Below are 20,096 nucleotides of genomic sequence, written 5' to 3'. Positions count from 1 at the left end.
CTAATCTCTGATAAAACAATGAGTATATTTGGTTGGTTATATTCAGATGGAGTCAAAGTACACTTAATCATAAGCAACTTCTAAGTGGTACTTTCAAACACTTCCCTAAACTGGTAACAGACACAGCTTCTAACATATAGAAGAGGAAAAATATCTTCAAATCAAGAACTACTGAGTGTCTGGCACCTGCCACATTCCATGCTGGGGATAAAGATCTACGTAAGGCCTATGCTCTGCTGTTAGGAAGAAACCCTTGCATAAATTATATATAATTTTTATATTATATACAATATAAATACATTATAAATATAATATAAATATTTTTATTTATAAAATAATATAAAAAGAATAGCAATCAACTCAACTGTTTGATGGAAAACCTGACAAACATCACCTAGTAACACCAATTTGAGAGAATTCAAGACACTGAGCTTCATTTCTATTCTTAACATGGGTATAATGATATCAAAAATAACAATTGCTTTGCAGGATGATTATTACAGGGAGTAAAATTAGAATATGATTGAATATATCTTGCAACTGTGCAACTCAATTTCAATTCCATTCAATGAAATTCTATTCCATTCAACATTTATGTAGCACCTACTTTGGACCAGGTCGTGTGCTAGAGAGACTGGAAATAAAAATAATCCCTGAAACTAAAGCACCCAAGGACTAAGGGAGTAAGTGGAGAGACACATTAAATAATATAGTATGATTATGTGCCATAATAGAAATAAAGAAAATTACTAGTTCTTAGGTGAGAGATGAAAAGTATCCAGCCAGGGGTACAGAGAGTAGGGAAAGAAGGAAAAGGGCATCATGGGATGCTATAGAAACTGAAAAAGTGAAAGTCATGCCCAGCTCTTTGCAATCCCATGGACTATACAGTACATGGAATTCTCCAGACCAGAATACTGGAGTGGGTAGCTGTTCCCTTCTCCAGGGGCTTCTTCCCATACCAGGGATAAAACCCAGGTCTCCCACATTGCAGGCTGATTCTTTACCAGGAAGCTACCAGTAGATAATAATAAGAGTAACTCTCTCTCATTAAGACCCTTCTATACACTAGGGGTTTCTTTTTGTCTTTTTTTTTTTTTTTTTTTTGCCTTTTCTTACTGTTACAGAGTTCTCAAGGCAAGAATACTACAGTGGTTTGCCATTCCCTCCTCCAGTGGACCATGTTTGGTTAGAGCTTTTCACTATGACCCATCCATCTTTGGTGGCCCTGCATAGCATAGCTCATAGCTTCATTGAGTTATGCACGCCACGACAAAACTGTGACCCATGAAGGGGTCAAAGCTATGGTTTCTCCAGTAGTCATGTATAGATGTGAAAGCTGGACCATAAAGAAGGTTAAGCACCAAAGAATTGATGTTTTCCAATTGCGGTGCTCTCGGAGAAGACTCTTGAGAGTCCCTTGGACTGCAAGGAGATACAACCAGTTAATACTAAAGGAAATCAATCCTGAATATTTACTGGAAGGACTGATGCTGAAGCTGAAGCTCCAATAGTTTGGCCACCTGATTCAAAGGGCAGACTCATCGGAAAAGATCCCAATGCTGGCAAAGATTGAAAGCAACAGGAGAAGGGGCCAGCAGAGGATGAGACAGTTTGATAGCATCATTGACTCAATGGACATGAATCTGAGCAAACTCTGGGAGATAGTAAAGGACAGGGAAGCCTGGCGTGCAGCAGTCCATGGGGTCACAGAGAGTCAGACACAACTTAGTGACAGAACAACATATGCTGGTTAGTAAATTAAGCACTTGACAGGCAATATTCATGATAAATAAAAACAAGATAGAGGACTCCCCTTCTTGAAAACATAGTACCCTATTAACTTACAGAGTCTGGGTTTGGTGGCAGCCAGGGCTATTGGCCTGGAGAGAATAGTAGTCAGTTGCCCTGAGGGAAGGGAGAAAACATTAAAGCATAAGTGAAAAGTGATGTTTTCTCATCCTGCTCTGTCACTGTGTGACTCTAGGGATGTCCTTTAGCTCACTAGTCCTCAGTTTCCTCATCTGCAAAATGAAGACATTATACCAGCTGACCTTGTGGGGTTGGTTGCTGGGATAGTGGATGTATAAAAGGCTTTCAAGTTTGTTGAATGCTCTTCAGGGTAAAGGTCAGGCTAGAAACTCACTTGCCTATAGGCCCAGGGAATTAACATAAATGAGTAACATAACTGAAGCAGGCCTACAGGGACTGTGCGAATTGTATCAGTATTGTATCTGTCAACTATACTGCATAACAAATCACCCCACAAGGCAGTTGCTTAAACCAACAACAGTATATTACTTTTCGCTATTTTATGGGTTTGTTGGGTGGTTTTTCTGCTGGTTTTGCCTGGGCTCACTCATATGGCTACATTTGTCTAGAATGCTGGCTCAGGGCTAGGCTGGTTTGGACTAGCACAGCTTCTCTTTGTTGGTTAATGACAAAGATTGCCAGGGAGGAAACTGGGCGCCTTGCTGCCAACCTATTTTTCTTGAAACATTCAAAGATTTGGCTGTGTGTATATCTATAAGCATGTGTGTGTGTGTGTGTGTGTGTGTGTGTGTGTGTGTGTGTGTATAAATCCCTGATTTTTAAACCTTAACTAATTTCTTTTAATGGAAAACACTGTGTGACCCTACAAAACGTATCTATGGACTAGACTTGGGGTTTGGGCCACCAATTGGTAACCTCCACATAAACTAATGTTTTCAGCCTTGGAGAAGAATACATGAGTGTATTAGTCCTAATTCCTCCTCCAGGGATATATGTAACAATCTGATGGATATCTCTGAATTCTTCAGAAACTAAGACTCCACTCAGATGGAGGATGGTAAGTACATGCTGACCATAAACACATAGAGCCCAGACTGGGTGAAACCACAAGGCTAATGATTAAGATTCCTGAGACATCACCCCATTACCTCACCACCAACCAATCCAAAGAAAGTTATGCACCTTGAAGCCCTCACCCCAAATGCTGCCTTTAAAAATCCTTCTCTGAAAGCTATTGGGGAGTTTGGGTCTTTTGAGCGTGAGTCACCTGTATCCCTGCTGGGCCCTGCAGTAAACACTATACTTCCTTTGCCACCCAGTGAAGTGAACTGTCTTTACTGCATCGTGGGCGAGCTGACCCAAGTTTTATCTGATAACAGTAGAAAACTCCAGGGGCTTCCCTGGTGGCTCAGTGGTAAAGAATTCACCTGCCAATGCAGGAGACGCAGGTTTGATCCCTGATCCGGGAAGATCCCACATGCTGCAGGGTAACTAAACCCAAGCACCACAACTACTGAGCCTATGCTCTAGCATCCATGCTTTGCAACAAGAGAAGCCACCACAATGAGAAGCCAGTGCACTGAAACTATAGAGAGAGTAACCCCCACTCGCCGTAACTAGAGAAAAGCCCATGCAGCAACAAAGACCCAGCACAGTCAAAAATTAATATGAATAAATGAATAAAATTAAAAAAAAAAAAAAACTCAAAAGTTTAAGCCTTGATAAGTGAAAGAATACATAACCACTAATGTAAAACACTGAAAGACTGGTTGATGGGCAAAAATACAATATGCTCATTTTCCATATGCTGGTTTCAGAGTCATGGTACACAAAGGTCTGTAAGAAATATCTAACAGTTCTTAGAATTATGAGACTTGTTTGAGAGCTATAGATCAATAGCTCTATAAAATTATAGATCAATTATAAGTCAATATAGGAATTATAGATCAATATAGAATAATCAACAAAGAATTGGAAACTCAACCACAAAGATACCCTCTTCCCCCACTCCTCCATTTCCCTCATCCAGGCCAATCCCTTCTCCCTGAAAGGGACTTCATTTCGAGGGGCATGTTTCTTATGCCTGCTTCAAGTCCTCTTCATAAGCCTCACTAAAAGCACTGAATTACATTTATCCCTGAGCATAGCTCTGGGCTCCAGGGCAGTAACCAAGCACCATGAGGACATAGTTAAAGCCCTGGAGGAAGTTCCTTAGATGTGCAAAGAGAATTAACTTTGGGATTTTTACCACAGTTATGGGACACAAGTCAACTGCAGACAGAAACACCATGGCCTCCTTGTCACAGGCAATGGTTGCCCTCTACTACAGAGACTCTTTATTACAATACCCCAAAGTCCAAGGCACCCACTCAGACACCAGGATGTTTTAAATAAATTTCAGAAGCTAAGAACCATGCTTGCAATCTTCTTTTTGTACTCATGAAAATATGTCTGCACGTCTTCAACCAGTTCGGTAAGTACTTACAAAGTACCTACCATGCACATAGCCCTGAGTGACCCACAGGCTTTTCCTTCACAGTGGACCTCTGGAGTCACACAGCCTCATCTTTAAATTCCAACTGCAACCTCTATTGGTTCTGAGTCTGATTAAGTTATTTAACTGTTTAGGGCCTTGATTTTCTCATCTACAAAAACAGAATTAAAATGCTACATTCATATATTTATGTGTTCATGGGTACATTCATCCATTCAAAACTCCTACCACGTAGCTTTACCTATACTGAGTGCAGGGTACTCTCACAGTGTTGAGGAAAAAGATGTTCTTGACCCTCTTCGGGTGCCTAGCTGGGTCTTAAACAGATTAACAGGAGAAAAGCATACAAATTAATGAAAGATAAGTTTTATGTTGGGGCTTCCCAGGTGGAGTTAGTGGTAAAGAACCCACCTGCCAATGCAGGTAGACACAGGAGATGCAGGTTCAATCCCTAGATCAGGAAGATCCCCTGGAGAAGGGCATGGCTGCCCACTCCAGTATTTTTGCCTGGAGAATCCCACGGACAGAGGAGCCTGGCAGGGTGCAGTCCATAGGGTCACACAGAGTCGGACATGACTGAAGCAACTGAGAACACACACACAAGTTTTATGTTACATGGGTTATGTTACATGAGGAAATGAAGACCCAAAGAAACAGTCAGACCTGAGATGTTAATGCTAGGTTCGATGGAGAGGGGACAGTCAGGGAGGAACAGGGAATGTGAAGGAGTAGGAGTGAAATTAAACAAGATCTGCTTGTTAGAATTCTTCTCAGGACCCCTTTGTCTTCAGAAATAAGGATGCACATTTCCTTCAAGTACAAATATGCCCTGCTTTTCGAAAAGCTCACTTTATGCCACTTCAGTTTTACAGAAGACCCACATTTTCCTGTTTCTGATAACTGAAAAAAATCTGAAAAGGATCTTCGATTTAAAAAAAAAAAAAGGAAAGAAAGAAAAAGACCAAAAAAAAAAAAAAAGAAAGAAAATAGCACTTAGCATTTGTTTTGAAGCAAATGCTTCGCACCCAGAGCACCCAGAGCAGAGTGGCTACGCCAGGCTTCTTCCCTGGGAACTACACTCAGCATCTCAGCATCTGAGTACCCTAGCTTTGAACAATGTCTGTGAGTATCTGTGCTTTTTCTTGATTGACTTCATGCATCCATTAGCAAGATGATGTGTCCTGAGGTAATTGCTTCTTCACCTTATGCCACTTCGGCTTACAAAAGATTTCACAGGAATATGCTACTTTCAGTAGCAGGGGAAATCTTTACAGGGAGGACACTTCTCTTATGAAGGTTTTATGACCTGTTTCAAGGGAAAAGGGCGGGGAGAAGGGCAGAGTGGCCTTCCTGTTCCTGCTGTGTTCAGATCCCTTCAGCTTACAATGCCCAACGTGCCGAGGGGCCGTACTGTGAGGCAGCACGTCCTGAACCATCCCAGGCGTGGTTCCTGCTGCACTGGGGCTCAGGTCTGACTGGGTTGTTAGGAAACCAAGTGAGATCACATGTGCAAGTCACAGGACACAGTGGTTCATGCATAGAATTCAATTAATGCTGGTTTCTTTCTGAAGAGTACCACAATATGCCTTTCAAAAATATGCCCTTTTGGCATGCTGATTATTTTAAGTTAAAGGCAATTGGAAAACCAGCAAAAGCCAGAAAAGCTCTTCATCTTCTCAACTGCTTAAAACTAGAGTATAAATTTCCCCTTTTGTAAAGGAAATTTCCATTTATGAAGGAACTTTCCATTTATAAAGGTGCCTCTGTACCAGGAAGAAAGACAACTTTTATTACCTAAGAAACTCTTATCTACATAACGAGGCAATTATATTTCCTCCTCTCACTTTGTCATAACCTTCATCTCCTATCCAGAAGCCCAAAACCCTTTTCCTTTGTCTAGCCTCAGTCATCTGGCCACTTTCTTGAGTTTTATTTCTTTGCAAAACTTCCATGGGTACCTGTGTAATTAAAACTGGTTTTCTTCTCTTGTTAATCTATGTCTTATCACCTTGATTCTTGCGCAAAGTCATGAACCTAGGAGGAGAGAGGAGAAAAGATTTTCCTCCCCTACACGTCCTTCCTATGGATCACAGCACACAAACTCAGGGTCATTGGTGACCAACATAAATGAGTGCAGCAGCCAGGACTGTGGCCACCTGGAGAACACATGTCCCCCCCAAATGACAGTGACCCAGTCAGCATCAGCCGGTCACTTCTGGGAGCGGTTGTCAGGCCAAAGTTCCAGGTCTTCCAGTTTTAAAAAGAAACAGGAAAATTGGATGTGGAATATCCCTATTTTTAAATGTTGGCAACTAACATCCAAACCATAGGTAGACCAAATAAAAGACATCAGACCCAGCGCTGCCTGTTTACACCTTCCCAAAGAAAGCCAGGCATTCAGGGTAACTCCCAGTTTTAAGCACCATCTGAGGTACTATTATGCAGCAAGACCAAGGGACTCTCTAGTGAAATCCTTATTTCACTCCAGCTTGGTCTCAATCAATCAGCCTAACTCTCTTCACACTCCAGTGAAACAGGAACCTGGTGTGACAGGATCATTATCAGCAGAGGAAAGGACCATCTCATCATGGGTCATCAGCCTGCATTATATAAATGAATCTAAGGGCTCAATATGAGGAAACAATGGAAATGCACTCAACAGGGCAGTGAGGCGCAAGGAGTACAGGAACCTAGTTGTGCTGATCAGAAGTACAGGGCCAATCACAAATACAGCAGGAGCATTCAGTCAGCACTTTAAGGTGATATTTTCCCAGTTTGACACTCCCTGCTTTCATGCTTCATTCGTCTCTGACTCATTCTTTCTGGTTCAATCTATTTTGTTTATGGATTTAATATTTGGCACTATTCCTCTAAAGAGTTCACTAGTTCCCTCTGTCTTCTCTTCCTCCTCTTGATCCAGAGCAGGACAGATGGAAAACCAAATAACAAACAATGACAGATGTAAAAAGATATGGATATTTATACTGCTTCAGTTTGGGGCCCCAAATGAAGCTGAGCCAACAAATATAAGAGTGGAGTTGGCTCATCCCTTGCAGGAGAGTCTAAGCATTATAGCCTCTGACAAATGGCCTGCTTTACAAAATCCAGGACTTTTAATTTATTGCTGCAGATTCACATTTTCTATCTGAATGTGTTTATTTTACTCTGCCACTTAAGGGCAAGAGCGTTCCATGAGTCAGGGATGCCCTGATAGATGTGAGTCACCTAGAAGTCCACTGTACACTCGGAGAAGACCAACATCCCGTAGTCGTCTCACCTGTTAGGAAGGTTTCGGGACTATGAAATTGTCCCAGCTGCATTCCTGGATGTGCATGGGACACAATAGCCCCATGGAAAAGATGTTGAACACAGCCCACAAATGGAATATGCTACAATCTGCATGATGGACCTTTTAGTTCCTTTAAAAAGGCCCAACTGTTAGAAGGGACAATAGGGCACTAAGAGAAAATCATCATAAAGGAGGGAATCTGGCAGGGTGGATGTCTTAGTCATCTCAGGCTGCCATAACAAAATACTATATCTAAAATAAATATTTGGATTATATTTCATGAGACTGAAAATTATTTTCATGGGAAACTGAGCTTGGCAGTACCCTATGTATATGGTCGCAAATAGCCCTAAATTGCCAAATGTAGTATATTACTCGGAGAAGGCAATGGCACCCCACTCCAGTACTCTTGCTTGGAAAATCCCATGGATGGAGGAGCCTGGTAGGCTGCAGTCCATGGGGTCGCTAGAAGTCGGACACGACTGAGCGACTTCACTTTCACTTTTTACTTTCATGCATTGGAGAAGGAAATGGCATTGGAGAAGGAAATGGCAAGAAGTGTTCTTGCCTGGAGAATCCCAGGGACTGCGGAGTCTGATGGGCTGCGGTCTATGGGATCACACAGAGTCAGACACGACTGAAGTGACTTAGCAGCAGCAGCAGCAGTATATTACTTCACCTCGCTGACGTCTGATATTGTTGACAATTCCTTTCTTGAAATTCTCCCCTCCCTTAACTGCCTTTTCCCTCCGAACACCTCTGGCCACTTTTGGAATGATACAGCCAAGCCTGCATGGCAGTAAGAAGAGGCTAAGAGGCAGTGAGAAGGCAGAACACACGAGGAAGTGCCTGTGAACAGCGAGCAATTACCTTTAGTAGTAATACCTGGATCCTTGAGGGCTGTCGGCCCCCTCCCCAGCCTGAAGAGCAGTGAGGGGCAGATCAGACTTCAGAGAGACAGCACTGACCCCTGAACTCTGGTCAAAAAACTCCATGAGGAGCAGAAGAAACCCCAGCATCTATTCATTCAGTGTTTGCTTGCACATTAGGGAGTAAGCTAAAATGAAAGCAATCTTGAACCTGTCCAACTGGTCATTCTTGCCAGGCTTTGAACCTGTAATAGGCTTTGAACCACTCTACTATAGGCTGGCCTAGCTCACCACTCCTCAGTCTTCTCAGGGATCTCCTCTTCCTCCTCCTGCCCTGAACTGTTATGGTTCCACAAGGTTCCCTGCTCAGCCCTTTTCTCACTGTTCACTCTACAGGTAACCTTAGTAGCCATCTGGTTTCAACAAGCATTCATTTACTGATGATCCCTAATTCTGTTATCTCCTAACCAGAAATGAGCTTTAGATTCGTGTACCACAGCTTAGTACATGTCCCCAAAATCCCGCAAACTCCACACGTCCAAAACTCGATTGATTTTCTCCTTCCACAATCCAGTCCTCCTCTTAATTCTCTTTCTTAGTCAACTGGTTCTCCATCAGCCCAGCTGAACAAGTCAGAAAACCAAAACCTTATCATCCGAGATGGCTCTGAGTTTCTTTAAATGCATATTAGAAGGTGCTATAAGGATATAGGGAAGATCCTTTGGAGAACAAAATGCAACCCATTCCAGTATTCCTGCTGGGAAAATCCCATGAACAGAGGAACCTGGTGGGCTATGGTCCATGGGGTCGCAAGGAGTCGGACACGGCTGAAGTGACTGAGCACACAGCACATAAAGATACAGATGAATCATGTTGGCTCTTTTATTTTATTTTATTTTTCATGTTGGCTCTTTTAAAAGATCAGTGATATTACTGACTGGGAGGTGTGGTATGTTTATAGTTCTCAGAGGACTACTGAATATGTCTTCAGTAAGTTTTTCCTTCTCTATCTGTACTGCCATATTCTTTACATTGTCTTTTGCCTGATTCACTGCAATAAGCTCTCATGCAATCTCCCTCATTCATATTCTTACAACTACTGCTGCCAAAGGGATGTTCTTTAATTTTACATATGTTTAAGTAGTTTTTTCTTATTACAGAATTAATACATGTTTATTGTGTACATTTTAAAAGAGTCTGTAATAACACAAAAAAGATAATCACTGTTAACATCACATTATATATACCTCTGTCCATTTTCTATAAATATAAATCTTTAGATAAAAATGATTATACAATACATACTTTATAATGCCCTACTTTTTAAAACTAATGTTATGAAAATAAATAAATAAATAAAATTAGAGTTGTGAAAGTTTCTAGTATAAAATTATCTAATACAAAAATATTTTTAAAAGATGCTATAATAAACATCTTTGTACACACGTCTTTGTTCATATCATAAGTATCTCTTTTGGAGTAGAATTGTCAGGTCAGTGGGGATGCATATTTTTAAGACTTTGAATTTCTGCCAAATACTCCCTGGAAAGGTTATATTCATTTATTATATTTCCACCATAGAGTTGTCATTTTAAAGTAGAAATCAGATCATTACAAAAAGACTTGAAAGTTACAGGTTCAAAAATACAGACCAGAGAAGGCTCAGAAATAAAGCTGTTGTGGTCATTTGGGCCAGCAAGTTTCTTAGCTGTAGCCCACTAGAGTCTTCCTGATGAAACATAAAGAGGTCAAAATATGAAAGTTCTTTCTTCAACTCTTAGAGCAAATGCCATGCAAGGCCAGGGACTTTCATTTCCATATATGACTAAGTACTTAATAGCTTCCTTTGTTAATTATTAAGAGTGATTAAAATTTTATAGTCTTCAAAAAAAATAAAAGTGCAGTGCTGCCCATTATCAAAAACTTTGACTGCCACACAAAGTTTGGCAATGACACAAATTTCCTGCCATGCATGTGACAATATAGATTACTGAAATTACTATAGTTTTCAAGAAGAATGATTTTGAGGGGGGCTAACCCATGGATGGAGGAGCCTGGTAGGCTACAGTCCATAGGGTCGCAAAGAGTCGGACATGACTGAGCGACTTCACTAAGAAGACTTAACAGTGTCTTAAGTTTCAATACAGTCCTTCTTGTATGTGTTATTTCATGGGTCAAATGTAGCTGTTTTTCTGGTTTCACCATGTAGTTCATGCATAAACGTTATGATGTTGCCATTTGGTGTAGCTATCTTGTTCCTCCCTAGTTCTTTGCTATTATCAAACTCTTTTCCCACAAGAAGTGGAATGGAAGAGTTGGGTGTATTATGGGTCTTTTGTGCCAATTAACGTGTTTGCAAATCATGGGTCTGAATGCCTCAAAATCTCACTACCCTGAGTCTAGGTTAATTTATTGGGTTGGTTAACCTAGTAAAGAGGCCTGGTAAATTACTACCTATAAGATGAACAGATATTTGAGGTAGGAAAGAAAACAGAGTGGCTAAAAGCAGTTTTGAGAAAAAAATGATAGGAGTTTCACAGACTCACCCTTTCTCCTTTCAAACTCCCGATTTTTAAAACAGTGGTCTTATGTAACAGAATATATGTAGGAAATATATTATATGAATATATATACACATATGTATATATGTATTGTTGTCATTTAGTCGCTAAGTCATCTTCAGCTCTTTGTGACCCCATGGACTGCACCTGGCCAGGTTCCTCTGTCCGTGGGATTTCCCAGGCAATACTGGAGTGCATTACCATTTCCTTCTCCAGGGGATCTTCCCAATCCAGGGATCAAACCCATGTCTCCATTATTGGCAGGGAGATTCTTTACTGCTGAGCCACAAGCGAAGCCCATTTATATGTATATACATATATTAATATCTATACATACAAGGCTCTATTAAGCACTAGCAGGACTAAGAGGTCTGAACCACCTATTAGCCTAACAGAAACAAAAACGAGGTTGTGTTGAGAACTGCACCAATGCTGTTTTGTACTCAGCTCAAGCTATCCAGCCGCTGGCCTACAGATTCATGAAACTTCTGCTTTGAATTTGAAAGACTAGCAGGAAAGAAGAGAGAGATCTTCCTACACGAGTGATTATTGGAGGAGACAGAGACATTTGTATAACTGGGTCTGATGATAGGTTCAAAGCTTCCCTATGATTTTAAAATATATAGGATTTACCTTGACAAACAGCTCATGAGAAGATTTGAAAATCTGGTATCCACCAGTCCAGCTTGCATTTCAACAGGAATTCTGTAATGTTACCAGCCTGAGAAAGAATGCTCCACAACACGTGGCAGTACATTTCCACTCCTTTATGGAGAAAGAGGGGAAGAGAAAATTAGCTAAATCAATTCTGCTTGATTCTGCTCACACCTCTACTGCCAAGAGTAGCAGTTACTCACCAAAAGGCACTAGAAACACCCACACACCCAGAAACGTGTACAGTCAGGCATTTGTTAGACTATAACTTAATAAGCTGGTTGTTTTCCATTATCTAGGCCTATAGTTAAAATATCCAGTAATACAAGAATTTAACTCACCTCAACAGCAGAATTTTATGTGTGCTCTTAAGTCAGTTACTTATCATCTAAGACAAAGTTCCAAAACTTTTCTCTGCCCATCCTCTAAGGTAGGGTGAAACATTACCAGTGAGAGTCACTGACAGGCTACAAGTAAGGGCAGGAGGATAAATGCAATGAAAGAAAAAGAAAAGAAGGGATAAAGTGGAAAGAAAAGTGAGGAAAGAACAAAAATAACAGAACATTTAAAAGATAAATGTGAATGATTTCATGTGTTACACTACTGAATTGTCATAGGTTGTATTTATTCATCATCACCTACCCTATGCTGGACACTATTCTAAGTGCTTTTACATGCCTTATTTAATTCATTCAACACACATTTGTGGCACACCTTCTGTGTGCGAGGCATTGTTCTAAGTAAAGAATGTTCTGTAGAGAACAAAATAGGTAAAAATCTCCCTCTTTGAACTTACATTTCAGTAGGGAAGATCTTACATAATCATTAAATAAAGAAAAGAGATAAGAAAGGCATGTAAGAAGGGACAGAAAAGGAGAGTTTAGACAGAAAGACACAAAGGGACAGAAAAAAAGAATTTAGGGAAAGAGATATAAAGAGGATAAGGGTCAGAGTGCAGTATTCTTCTCAAGGCTTTCAGATGCTAGATTAAGAGGACAGGTCTCTATTCATGTCTCAACTCCTCCAGTATTAAGGTTTTGGAAGGTCCCACCATAACCAATTAGTGAAAAGTCCTAATTGTAAATGTTTGAAGATATATGCTTCTACATTATTTCAGATATATATAGCAATCTGAAACGCTAACAAAGTCTTCCTGAGTAGATATCCAGCAATATTGTTTTAATAAAAATACAAGATATACCTGTAATAAGCAACATTCACCTGCACATAAAACTCATGCTTTTCTCAGCCTGTTCCAGTGAAAGGAGGGGAAAAAAACAAACAGTGACCCAAGAAAAGATAAACCAGACATTTGGTTGAATCCCTCATAGATGTCATTTATTGAGGACTTTCTGCTTGCTGCATAACAAACTATCCCAAAACTTGGTAGTTTCACAGTGAATTATTTTTTTCTCATGATTCTATAGGTTGGCAGGTTAGTTAAGGTCCCAATGGCTCACTTGCGTGGCTGGGACACTTGCTATTGAGCTGGGACACTGGCTCCCTGGTACCTCTTTCTCCATGTGGTCTCTTACCAGTTTCCCTAAAGAGTGACATGAGTGGTCCAAGAAAGCAGAAGTGGAAGCTGCCAGGCCTCGTAAGACCTAGGCTTGGAACTGGCCACATTCAAAGACACATCTGCCACATTCTACTGGTCAAAGCAAGTCAGAAGCCCAACAAGATTCTAGGGGAAGGGAAATAGATTCCATCTCTTGTTGGGAGGAGTAGTGATCCTTACAACAATTAGAAGTGCTGGCAACCATTGTGCAGGAAAGCCATCTCATTTGCCACATGTCAAAAATTGTATATTATCTCAATGAATCTTCAACAGCAACTTATGAAACAGTCACCATTTTATCTCTCCCCTAGTTTACAATGAAGGAAAATTAGTTCCTGAAAGGTTAAGTGTCTTCCTACAAGTAGGTGGCAGATCTAAAACCAGATCTTAACCACCTTTAGAGCTCAAATGCACAACTATCCCTCAATACAATAGTCAGTAGCATTAGAGGAGTTGAACCCCACGTTTTCTCTCCCTTAGGGAAGCGGGAGAACATGGTAATGAAGAGTGTAAACTCAGATCAAACTGCCTTGGCTCTAAGTTTCACTAGTTCTGTGACTTTGGGCTAGTTAATTAGGTCTTACGAGGCCTGGCAGCTTCCACTTTTGCTTTCTTGGACCACTCATGTCACACTTTAGGGAAATTGGTAACAGACCACATGGAGAAAGAGGCACCAGGGAGCCAGTGTCCCAGCTGAATGAGTTCATGGACTCCTAGTCTATCATATTTTTTCGTTAATATATAGGATTGTAGACACACCAGTCTCTTTCCAGTGGGGTCCCAAAAGGTTTTCTTGGGAAAGATCGAATTTCAGTAGTTTCTTGAGTGAGGAGGAGGAGTAGGGGCATCCTTTCTTTCAATCACATCCCCACAGAAATCTAACCTGCCAAGTGGAATCCTAACAAAATAGGTTGAGAACCATAAAGAAAAAAGAGAAATGTACACAATGAGTAGAGGAAAGAAGTAGAGTAGAAGTATGAGTGGCTGGTAGAAGAGCAGAACAGGGCAACAATATCTACTCTACAGTGCTATTATGAGATAACGCGCGTAAAGCACTGCCTGGATAGAGTATGTGCTTCATAAAAACTATTTTTATGATTTTCTGAGTTTATCCTGAATTAGCCAGTTCCACAGTCCCAAGACCATGGTCTCCAGGGCTGTTGCTGATCCTGAGTCTATGTGACTTCATCATCATTGTCCCCACCGGCCTTGCTTCTAATTCCGCTCTGCCCCTGGACCCGTGTTGCTGCTGCAGTGACCACCATGGAGGGTCCTGCATCACTGCAGTCCCTCTCTGCTCACTTGTTGCACTTCCAGCTTCCTTCTGGAGCTGCTACTTCATACTAGAGATTTGGTGATAGTCCATGTTTACCTAACAACATTTGCCGTTTGTCAGTGCTCTGCTAATTCTTCTGAACACACAAAGGAAGAACAGCTCTCAGGGACTAATTCTGTTAATACCTTGTTTTATCGGTGACTATTTAAAAAGACTCATGAACATCCCTTTCTAACAAGGGAGGAGGGGATGGAAGTTTCCCCAGTTCAGACCGTTCGCCGGATGTTTCCTTTACCAACTCAGTTCCTTTCCAGCTGTCCGTGCTTTGAAAGAACTGACATGTTTCAGAATGACCACTAGGTGGCAGGGGTGTCCCACTCCTCAGCTCTTCTCCTTTCTGCTTCCAATCTCAAATTACAGCCAACATACAGTTCCTTTCAAAATGAATGAGTTGCTTTTAAATAAAGGTAACTTATCCATAGGAAGTTCAAGATGAACAATAAATTTCAAGTACATTCTTTTGAAAATTCACTGTGATATCACTAATTCTATCAGAGAGTTCTCACAGGAGTTGTATAACAAAGCAGTTTTATAGTCTTTGGCTTGAGAGCGCATGGGAAAAGTAAATAAATCTCATCTTGTTTAGGGCACGGCCAAAGCTGATTGTTCTCCTCTCTAGTTGTCATCACCTGACAGACCAAAGGTCTGTTGGGTTAGGAGTTCATGGACTCCGAGTCTATCGTATTTTTTCGTTAATATATAGGATTGTAGAAACATCATTAACTTTCCAGTGAGGTACCAAAAGATTTTCGTGGGAAAGATGGAATTTCAGTAGCTTCTTGAGTGAGAAGCAGGAGTAGGGGCATCCTTTCTTTCAATCACATCCCCACAGAAATCTAACCTGCCAAGTGGAATCCTAACAAAATAGGTTGGGAACTATAAAGAAGAAAGGTAGAGAAATGTACAAAATGAGTACAGGAAAGGCCAGGAATGCTGATAAAACCCTCGCCTTTAGTATGGGGAATCAAGAATTGGTAAGGATGAAAAAAAAAAAAAAAAAGAATTGGCAAGGATAGACATTTATTAGGGTAAAATAGATGTCTATGTTTATGGGAGCAACTACCACGCAGTTTGTAATCTGCATCACTATATCTGATAGGAATCATTAAATTTAACCATGTGCTTATTTACTTAGGAGTCACTTTAGTTTCCTATAAAACAACTATCAATTGGAAGGAAATTAGAGGTTTCAATTTCTACAAGTAAATGTTATTTATTCAAAACTGGCATTTTCAGGACTTCCCTGGTGGTCCAGTGGCTAAGACTCTGCTCCCAATGCAGGGGGCCACGGTTCAATCCCTGGTCGGAGAACTAGATCCCCCATGCTACAACTAAGACTTGGAGCAGTCAAATAAACACATAAATATTTTTTTTTAATTGGACTTTTCAAGCAAGGACACACTTAGTATTTTCACAGCAGTTCATTTGTTATCAGGGCACTTCATCAGCGTTTTTCTGATATAAACTAAAATACTATTACTTGTTGCAATAAATGAGAGTAAGAACTCTAAAGAGCAAATGTGTCCATTTTTATCTCCTCTGTAGCATTTTAGCTGGAACTCTTGAGCATTCATCCCCCAGCAGAATATGGGCACTTCAGATCAGCAAAATCTGCTCAACCTCACCCTTAAACTTCCTGCTTTTTACCTTGTTTTCAAACCCACAGTCAATTCATAACCAATGACAGGTCATCCTTCAAAATACACCAGAATCTAATTTTCACCACACTCATCCCTAACACCACTGATATCCTAGTTTGGGTCATCATTCTCTCTCACTGAGACCACTGAAATGGCCCGAGGACTGCTTCCATTCCTGCCCTCTACCATTCTCCTACAGATACACAGAAATCAGATTGATTATATTCTTTGCAGCCAAAGATGAAGAAACTCTATACAGTCAGCAAAAACAAGACCAGGAGCTGACTGTGGCTCAGATCAAGAACTCCTTATAGCCAAATTTGGACTTATATTGAAGAAAGTAGGGAAAACCACTAGACCATTCAGGTATGACTTAAATCAAATCCCTTATGATTATACAGTGAAAGAGACAAACAGATGCAAGGGATTAGATCTGATAGACAGAGTGCCTGGAGAACTATGCACAGAGGTTTGTGTAATTGTACAGGAGGCAGTGATCAAGACCATCCCCAAGAAAACGAAATGCAAAAAAGGCAAAATGGTTGTCTGAGGAGGCCTTACGAATAGCTGTGAAAAGAAGAGAAGGGAAAGGCAAAGGAGAAAAGAAAAGATATATCCATTTGAATGCAGTGTTCCAAAGAATAGCAAGGACAGACAAGAAAGTCTTCCTCAGTGATCAATGTAAAGAAATAGAGGAAAACAATAGAATGGGAAAGATTAGAAATCTCCTTAAGAAAATTAGAGATACCAAGGGAACATTTCATGCAAAAATGTTCACAATAAAGTACAGAAATTGTATGTACCTAAGAGAAACAGAAGATATTAAGAAAGATGGCAAGAATACACAGAAGAACTGTACAAAAAAGATCTTCATGACCCAGACAACCACACTGGTGTGATCACTCACCTAGAGCCAAACATCCTGGAATGTGAAGTCAAGTGGGCCTTAGGAATCATCACTACAAAGCTAGTGGAGGTGATGGAATTCCAGTTGAGCTATTTCAAATCCTGAAAGATGATGCTGTGAAAGTGCTGCACTCAATATGCCAGCAAATTTGGAAAACTCAGCAGTGGCCACAGGACTGGAAAACGTCCATTTTCATTCCAATCCCAAAGAAAGGCAAGCCCAAAGAATGCTCAAACTACCGCACAATTGCACTCATCTCACACGCTAGCAAAGTAATGTTCAAAATTCTTCAAGCCAGGCTTCAACAGTATGTGAACCATGAACTTCCAGAAGTTCAAGCTGGATTTAGAAAAGGCAGAGGAACCAGAGATCAATTGCCAACATCCACTGGATCATCAAAAAAGCAAGAGAGTTCCAGAAAAACATCTGCTTTATTGACTATGCCAAAGCCTTTGACTGTGTAGATCACAACAAACTGTGGAAAATTCTGAAAGAGATGGGAATACCTAGAGGGAAGGGATGGGGAGAGAGGTGGGAGGGGGGTTCAGGATGGGGAACACATATAAATCCATGGCTGATTCATGTCAATGTATGGCAAAAACCACTACAATATTGTAAAGTAATTAGCCTCCAACTAATAAAAATAAAGGAAAAAACAAACAAACAAAAAAAAGGGATACCTGACCACCTGACTTGCCTACTGAGAAACCTGTATGCAGGTCAAGAAGCAACAGTTAGAACTGGACATGGAACAACAGACTGGCTCCAAATCGGGAAAGGAGTACATCAAGGCTGTATATTGTCACCCTGCTTATTTAACTTATATGCAGAGTACATCATGTGAAATGCTGGACTGAATGAAGCACAAGCTGGAATCAAGATTTCTGGGAGAAATATCAATAACCTCAGATATGCAGATGATACCACACTTATGGGAGAAAGCGAAGAAGAACTAAAGAGCCTCTTGATGAAAGTGAAAGAGGAGAGTGAAAAGCCTGGCTTAAAACTCAACATTCGGAAAACTAAGATCATGGCATCCAGTCCCATCACTTCATGGGAAATAGATGGGGAACAATGGAAACAGTGAGAGACTTTATCTTGGGGGGCTCCCAAATCACTGCAGATGGTGATTGCAGCCATGAAATTAAAAGACACTTGCTCTTTAGAAGAAAAGTTATGAGCAATCTAGACAGCATATTAAAAAGCAGAGACATTACTTCGCCAACAAAGGTCCATCTAGTCAAAGCTATGGTTTTTCCAGTAGTCATGTATGAATGTGAGAGTTGGACTATAAAGCAAGCTGAGAATCGAGGAATTGATGCTTTTGAACTACGGTGTTGGAGAAGACTCTTGAGAGTCCTTGGACTGCAAGGAGATCCAGCCAGTCCATCCTAAAAGAAATCAGTCCTGAAGTCATTTGAAGGACTGATGTTGAAGCTGGAACTCCAATACTTTGGCCCCGAGTCAAAGAACTGACTCATTTGAACAGACCCTGATGCTGGGAAAGATAAAAGGTAGGAGGAGAAAGGGACGATAAGAAGATGAGGTGGTTGGATGGCATCACTGACTCAATGAGTTTGAGTAAGCTCCAGGAATTGGTGATGGACAGGAAAGCCTGGTGTGCTGCAGTCCATGGTATTGCAAAGAGTGGGCCATGACTGGGTGACTGAACTGAACTGAACCATGTAGTAGCTAGAGTGATTCTCTTAAAATCTACATCATGATGATAATGTGTAAAACATTGGCCTATACAATGTACTCACCCTATCTCATCTTCTCCTTCATCCCCTCCTCCCTGGCCATGCTAGCTGGCCTCTTGGCTGGATAGTCCTAAACCTTGTTGAACATGTTTCTGCCCTCAGCCTGGAATGCTCTTCACCTAGATACTCAAATGGCTTGCTTTCCTTCAGGCTCTGCTTTGTCACCTTATCAAAGAGGTTTTCCTGATCACCTGATATTAAATAGGGTTTCCCCTCCATCCGTCTAGCACTCTTCATCTCCCATCTTGTTTAGTTTTTCTCCATAATACTTATCATCATAGGAATGTAATATGTATTTTTCTTTATTGTCTTTTTCATAGACTAGAAGCTAAAAAAAAAAAAAAAAAAAAAAAATTCATTGCTGTATTCTTAGTTCCTGAGAGGGCACAACATGTAATGTTCAAAACAGTCTGTTGTTTAAACCACAGACCTAACACTATGAGTAGCTATTGTCTTAGGGTAATTTTCCCCACCTATGTGACTTTCATGAGAGACGATTTTTTAAAAGGTATGCATTAAGTAACACTGAATCAAGAGAAAAGAATCTTTTCGATAATTTAATCTCTCTCATTAAGTCAAAAAGGTCTCACTTTGTGCAATTTTGTCTCTAACACTTGATAATTTACCCTTCTAAAAAGAGAATGGGCCTTAACATTTACAACCTTTTGTAGGGAACACTATCTGGCCAGAACTTAATAACCTTGCTTTGTTTCCACTGTATTTAAGGGCACCATCTATTTTAATTATGTTTGGTAACATGTTAATCTCATTTAAATCTGATAAGAACTCTTATGAGAGAAGTATCAATTTTGCACATGATGAGGTTCCCATGAGACGAAAGTTTCCTTTAAGATAAAATTCACCAATTTAAACTGAACAATGCAGTGTCTCTTAGCATCCTCACAGTGCTTTGCAACCATCACTAATTCTAGAACATTCTCAACATCCCCAAAGAAACCCCACACCCTTTAGCTATCACTTCCTAACCTCCTCATTTCCCCTAGCCCTAAACAACCACTAACCTTTCTGTCTCTGTATATTTGCCTATTATAGACATACCATAAAAATGGAACTTGTGGTCTTTGGGGACAGGTTTTTTTGGGGGTGGCTTATTCCTGGTTTTCATTTAGCATGTTTTCAAGGTTCATCCATCCTGTAGCATGTTTCAGTACTTCATTCCTTTTTTCATGATTGAATAATACTGTATTGTGTGGATATATCACATTTATCTATTTATCAGCTGAGGGGTGTTCCA

The 20,096-nt window shown here is 40.5% G+C and overlaps 1 long non-coding RNA gene across 1 annotated transcript in view; it reads right to left on the bottom strand.

Annotated features, from left to right (window-relative positions):
• Positions 1–20,096, bottom strand: part of LOC122682816 — a 57,374-nt gene that overhangs the window by 36,103 nt on the left and 1,175 nt on the right. Inside the window, exon 2 of the long non-coding RNA XR_006337528.1 lies at positions 11,620–11,751. This is a non-coding gene — a long non-coding RNA (uncharacterized LOC122682816). The remainder of the gene's footprint in view (positions 1–11,619; positions 11,752–20,096) is intronic.

Source organism: Cervus elaphus, chromosome 24, assembly GCF_910594005.1.
Source record: "Cervus elaphus chromosome 24, mCerEla1.1, whole genome shotgun sequence".
NCBI lineage: Eukaryota > Metazoa > Chordata > Mammalia > Artiodactyla > Cervidae > Cervus > Cervus elaphus.
Note: the sequence above shows the minus strand (reverse complement) of the source record. Positions and strands in the feature narration are given on the sequence as shown.